This window comes from Pinus tabuliformis, chromosome 7 (assembly GCF_031772625.1).
Source record: "Pinus tabuliformis cultivar Carrire ecotype Pingquan chromosome 7, CPIR1, whole genome shotgun sequence".
Lineage (NCBI taxonomy): Eukaryota > Viridiplantae > Streptophyta > Pinopsida > Pinales > Pinaceae > Pinus > Pinus tabuliformis.
In genome coordinates this window covers 1,463,844,840-1,463,852,332 of record NC_142293.1, presented here as the reverse complement: position 1 = coordinate 1,463,852,332, position 7,493 = coordinate 1,463,844,840, and positions in this window count along the sequence as shown.

Below are 7,493 nucleotides of genomic sequence, written 5' to 3'. Positions count from 1 at the left end.
GTTACACAATTCCTTTCCTTAAGCAGTGACCTTGACCTTGAAACTATGTAGTTTGCAATTCCCACATCCCAAGACCACTACACTTCACAATCCCTGACCCTAAGACCGAGCCTTCCATTCTAGAATTACACAATCTTCTCAGAGATCCTAACCTTGACTGAGCACTGTGCAATCACAAGCATCAAGCTCTCTCCCTAAGCTTTTAAACTACACAGTCTCACAGTGGACTAGTTCTCCTTCCCTCTCAGAACTATTCAAAAATCTTTGCAGTGGTCATCCCTTTAGCCTAACCCACTTGTTATCAAAGTGCACAGACACTGTCCCTCTGCCCGACTTGATTGTGCACTGCTCAATCACAAGCATCAAGCTATCTCTATGAGCCTCTGAACTATCCAAGTACATCATTTCTCAGTCTCCCTTACGTCTAGGAACTATTCACTTTGTCCTCATAGGACCCCATCCTGCACCCTCCATTGCCTGCTTGAACTGCGCAAATTTTTCCCTTAGTGGGGACTATGCAATTTTTTCCCTCAGAGGGGACTGTGCAAATTTTTCCCCCAATGGGGAATGCGCTGAAATTTTCCTTAGTTTGGCCTGAGATGTGGACTATGCATCTTGAGTGATCATGCTTGACCCTTGGCTACTTGAACCTCTTAATTGTGGAGTTACTAGGCCTTCTCTCCTGGCCTATCACCCAGTCCTGTCCCAATTCATGAACCAAAATTCTTCATCTTAGTCTAGAGTTTTTTCAGACTTGTTTTGTCTCATCATGAGTGATTTGTAGATGCGGGTACTCTCTTACACATGATCAGATGATGAATAAGGAGATGCAAAAGTGGAGCACATAGAAAGACATCTTTGCAGCTGAAACATGCAAGCTCGTCTATCAAAGAAAAGTAAAGAGATACTAACTAGTGACCACAACTCAAGACTTAAGATCATCAAGGGCTCCCAACATTAAGCCACGAGGAGATGGAAGAAAAAGTGTTCTCAAAAAGACATCAAAGACACAATAGCAATAATGGCTTGACATTAACACGTCATCAAGTAGTCCATGTCAGTGTGTCATGTCATGTTATGTCATGAGTTGTCATATGCCACATCATCATTGAGGACTATGTGTATTTTATTCAAATGTATTGTAAAGTGGAAGTCCAACAGATGCACATGAATATGAAGAGTCATGTAAGTTGAAAAGCCATATGAATTTGAACATTCATGAGGGTTGTCAAAGAGTCACAAGGAGGGGAAGCATCACCCCTTGGTTATATATAGACCTTGATTGTATGATCAAAGTACTTTTTCACCTTATCTTCTCGTACAAGACATTAGATAGATAGTTTAGTTATTTTGAGGAGTAAGGTGTTCCTCCAATGCTCCATTACTCGATCTAATGGTGTTCATTATATCAATGTGTCTTAGAAATTTTACTTAATATTGGAATACCTCTAGGCCAACACATTATTCACGCATGGGTTATGGATATTTATAAGACTATTTTGTGAATGTTTGTAATTCATGTTTTCTTTCATATGTGTTAAAGTAGTGGAACTATTTTTCTTATTTTGGCACTCATCTTATTTAGAATGTGTTTTAATTATTGTTAACGGTGTCACATCCTTGTGGACTACTACACTAAATATTGGAAAAATCCTCCTTTACACATTGGTTTCATAATCGTCTCATCTATGTGCACTATCCTACTTGATGTTGTACATGTACTTCTTTTAGGTAGAGGAGGAATGACCTGTTGTAGAGTTTTATGAACCCAACGTTTCAGACTACCAAGTGAGTCCATCATCAGGGGAGGATGTGTCAATAGATATTCTTAAGATCTTAATGATGTATCCAAGAGCTATAATTACGGTATATATATAAAGTTATTAAACAAAAGAAATAAGAAAATAGGTCGGCTCTTATCTTTTTATTTAATTAATTATTATTATTATTATTTATTAATTAATTAATTTATTCAAGGGGACTTAATCGAATAATTTTATTATTTATAGAATTAATTATTATGTTTATTAATTCTATTTTAAATAATTGGTTCAATTGATTCATTAATTTGTTTAAATAATAAATTAATTTGTTTGATTAATCAACTTAATTTGTTTGATTAATCAAATTAATTAATTTAATTATGTATTCTTTATTAATATGTTTATTCATTTATTTACATTATTAATTTATTAATTTGATTAATTAATTCATTAATTAATAAGTTTACAGGGATAAATTACAGGGACAAATGGTACTCCATGTGATTTTCGCTGAAAAATCTCTCACAATCTTGATATGGATCACAGAAGCAGCCTGAACTCTTTAAGGGATAAATTAATTACTTATTTTTCTATTTCTTGAATTAATTATTCGGTTTAATAAATTTATGAGATTTTTTTTTTTTTTGATTGATTAATTATTATGTTTTACTAATTAACTAATTTTTGATAGTTAATTAAACGAATAGATTAGTTAACAAATTTATTATTTATTATTATTTTTTTAATAAGTTTATTAATTTAATTTAATGTACTTATTTCTTTGTTTAATTATTTATTTATTTGATTAATTTGTTTTATTTGCTTAATTAATTAATTAATTAATTTTTATTTTTATTTTTTATATTTATTTATTTTTTATTTTTTGTTTTTAGTGAGTTATTTATCTATAATTTCTAGAGTTTATTTATTATTAATAATAATAATAATAATAATAAATAAACTCTAGAAATTATAGATAAATAACTCACTAAAACCAAAATAAATAAATATATAAATAAAATATAAAAAATAAAAATAAATAAATAAATTAATTAATTAATTAAGCAAATAAAACAAATTAATCAAATAAATAAAAAGAAATAAGTACATTAAATTAAATTAATAAACTTATTAAAAAGTAATGATAATAACTAATAAATTTGTTAACTAATCTATTCGTTTAATTAACTATCAAAAATTAGTTAATTAGTAAAACATAATAATTAATCAATCAAAAAAAATTAATTAATTTCTCATAAATTTATTAAACCGAATAATTAATTCAAGAAATAGAAAAATAAGTAATTAATTTATCCCTGTAAACTTATTAATTAATGAATTAATTAATCAAATTAATAAATTAATAATGTAAATAAATGAATAAACATATTAATAAAGAATACATAATTAAATTAATTAATTTGATTAATCAAACAAATTAATTTATTATTTAAACAAATTAATGAATCAATTGAACCAATTATTTAAAATAGAATTAATAAACATAATAATTAATTCTATAAATAATAAAAATATTCGATTAAGTCCCCTTGAATAAATAAATAAATTAATTAATTAATAATAATAATAATAAAATAATTTAATTAATTAATTAATTAAAAAGATAAGAGCCGACCTATTTTCTTATTTCTTTTGTTTAATAACTTATATATATACCTTAATTATAGCTCTTGGATACATCATTAAGATCTTAAGAATATCTATTGACGCATCCTCCCTGATGATGGACTCACTTGGTAGTCCGAAACGTTGGGTTCATGAAACTCTATAACAGGTCATTCCTCCTCTACCTAAAACTATCCTCACTTGTATGGATTCATTATTTAAAAACATGTACTTCTTGTTCAAGTGTGTCACTACTAGGGTGGTAGTACTACCTCTCTCTTGAAGGCTCACCTCTCCTTCCTCCCACAATGAAAAAATAAGATATATATGTGATTGAACACTCATTGGGCACATCCCCCTTATTGTTAAAAGGCACATTTGCATCCCTCTCTTTTCGTTGACAGTTGGAGCCAAGGCATATATTTAAGTTATATGGAAACTAGGACATTGTAAATGACAGGGATCATATCCCAAACTATGTGAGGTATAATTGGGACTTCATATCGGGGAGACCCCTTGGTTGACGTATTTCCAAAACAATCAACAAATGGCGATCGAAGGAGGAAAAAATGACAAGTTGATCCCATTGTATCTAGTTTGAATCTCTTATCTAAAATGGATCATACCCAAATCTTACTCCCGGGGTGTTTCTAAATTTTTTCCCTTTATCAATTGTCAATCCCTGATGAGCCTCTTGATCACTTGTCCTAGTTAAAGTTTGATGGTAAGGATGGAACACCCATAACTGAGCACATTTCTAATTTTTAGAAATTTTTTGAATCTCACGAAATCGACAATGACAAATTTTATTATGTTATTTTCTTCCTCACCCTTGAAGGTTGTGTTAATCGCTGATTCCATTTCTCTCCACGTGACTCCATCCATTCCCTTCATTAGTTCCTCAGGAAGCTCCATCAAGACTTTAACAAGTATAGTTACCAATATGTTTGTAAGATAACCAATCTCTTACGAATGAAGCCTAATGAATCATATTAGGATTTTTTTTATCGATTCCTTCACCTTTGTTGTGAGATTTCTGAAGAAGACATGAATCAATATTTCTTGAAATAATAGTTTGACCACTAGGTTCTTATCTCTTTACATGGTGAACTTGAGCCCCCTGATGTTTCTACTTCCCCAACTCTTTTGAATCATGAGACACCCTTAAATTTAGAGGAGGAATTTTATGTTCCCTTTGTTCTTTGTCCTCATCCTTTTCCAATTCTGATAGGGGTGCCTTTCTTTGATGGTAACAAATTTGAAAAATATGCAAATAAATTCCTAATCCATATTCTCATTCTTCTTTCGTTTCTCATGACTCAGATTCAATAGAGGAAATCCTAGAATGGCTCATGAAGTCCACAGGGAAGACTAACTTCCCCATTCTGCAACATGTTAACTCTAGCCTCAAATTTGATTAGGATTTATGTGATCTTCTATCATTTATATGCCTTGACTCTTTGTAATTTGATTTGCTCAATCAATCTTTTCCACCATCTAGTCTTTTACACTCTCTTTATTTTCACATTACTGGTTCAAATTGCAATAAGGTACAAGGTAGTCACTTTACACGAGCAAAGGAAGAGGAAGGTGAAGATGCCCTCAACATTTCTTATTTTCTTCATGATCCTCTATGCCAAGATGGTGCACTTCCATGGTTGGGTAATTTTCAATCTACTAATATCGGTAGTGAATCAAATCCAATCAACTCTTTTGATCAATCTATAGCCTTGGGCAACAATCGTCCCCATGATGATGAGTGTGATCACAAATGCCCAGGTACATCATCTAATTTTTTGGATCCTCTAGAACATTTTGATTTGACCAAATTAGATCGGGAACCTAATCCATCCAAAGAAAACTTATGTATCAAAACTTCCTCTTCATATCAAAATCCCTTGTGCTCTACCATTTCTAATGAACCTACTTGTGACAGAGATAATTCATTGATGCAAATTAGATCCTTAAACTCTCTTAAAGTTTCCCGAACTCTGTAAAAACTCATGCCGAAGTTTCAAGGTCTTATGGATGTCGTTCTTATAAAAAATAACCTCTAAACAATGGAAATTTGTGGTCAACACGGAACAATGAGGACCCTCTGTCAAAGCGTGTAGACCGTTGGCCTATGGTAACCATGCATTGGCACAAATTGACAAACGAGAGGTCAAATCCAAAAACATAGGTAGTTTTTGATACGTGATTAGCGCTAATCGCGTATCGCAGGGCGTCCCCCTCAGTGAAGGAAACCCCCCAAGCGCTCGGTCACGAGGAAAGCATAAAACCATACGGAAATCGCCATTTTTTTCAGAAGGCGGGTCCTGCACTAAAACTGGCAGGATATCAAAAAAGCTTCGAGCAGTAAGTAGGTTTGATTGAGTCCCGCCCGATGCCATACACTGGGTGACACGCGTCCAAAACCGCTCACATCAGACGGGTAAAGGTCATGCTACTTACCCACCCGATATGAATGGGGACTATAGGATCTGGAGGCTCCAGATCAACGGCGGGGAAATGATCCAATGGATGACCGGATTCGATGGGGAAATATACTGAGTCACATGAGATTTGAGGTCCGGTATGATCGATTAGTTGGCAGAGGAATCAGTTTCGTGGGCAATCTCGGAGCAACGGAAATAACAACCATTCAAAGAGAACTGACACTTAGTTCATGAGGAAACAAGTGGCCACCTCTTTGTGAAGCGTTACACAGTGATGATGACGCAGAGCAGGGGAATTCAAGCAGACAGAGGCAGGAGATCCAGGGAGCTGGGAAGTGGAAATGAACAGTTAGAAAATGGATTGGCTTTAAGTCATGAATAGACAGAGAGTAAGAAAAGCAGGCAGAAAGAGAGAGAAGCAAATTGCAGAGAACAAAGAAGCCGAGTTGGCCTGCAGACAAAGGCATCATCGAGCAGACAGAGATAGAGAGAGCCCTAGAGTCTGTGAACTCTAGAGAAGTCTTGAGAGGTTCAAGTAACTCTTCTATGTATACCTGTTAGGTATTGAGTACCAAATTGGATTCATACCACTGAGAACAGTGGAGGTCGAGATTCAGTAAGGGGAGTCTGTGTACTCTAGAGACTTGGGGGATCCAAGTGCAATCCTACTGATCATCATCTGTTCCGTGAGACTCAATTTGAGTTCACTATTGTAAAAACTCTTATTTTAAGAAACAATTGAAAGGCCACCACTGAAGGCTAGACTAGGAGATGTAGCCCAGGAAGATTGGGTGAACTCCTTTTTAAGCTTGTTGCATTTTATGTGTTTTCTTACTGTGTTTCTCTTACTGTTTCAGTGTCTGTGTATTTCGCAATCTTATCGATCCGTTGCATAATATAACATAGGCACACCCTAGCACTTGAGTCTGTAATACCTTCATTAATTCACTGAGGTCATTTACGGGTGATTTCAGATCAAGTGGTATCAGAGCTCCTAGGTTATTAAGGTTAGACAATCTTGTGCTAGATTTTTTGTTGAATGCTAACTAGATCAAAGATTAAATTAGGAGAAGGAGAGTTGGTTGAAACTAACCCAGAAATTGGAAGAGTCTATTCCAAGAAGAAAATGTCAGAAGAAAATCCCTTGGAATCAGATTCCCAGTTCATGGATACTTTTATGACCCTGAAGTCAATGGTGGAGGAAATGTATAGGGACTTTAGCAAACATAAAGATGAAGATTCATCAAGCTCCAAACAAGACAAAGGAGTAGAAGAATCTCCCCTCCATGACAACTCTAAAGGAAAAGGGAAAGAAGAAAAATTTCTCACACCTCCTAATAGCCCTAAAAGTAAAAACAAGACATCTTTGATTAAATTAGATGTTAAATTTGACTTTCCAATATATGATGGAGAGTTGAATGCAGAGAAGCTAGATAATTGGATTAGAAAGATTGATTTTTATTGCAGAGTGCAAAGCATTGACTCAGAAAAAAGTAAGATTTAGCTGGCCAGCCTACACCTTGGAGGCACTACCATGGTATGGTGGGAAGGCAGGACACAAGCTGACATGAAGAAACATGGTAAGATTCTTTCTATCTGGAGTGAACTTGTTTCTACAATATGAAAGCAGTTCTATCCACTAGCTTACATGCAGAAACCCATGATG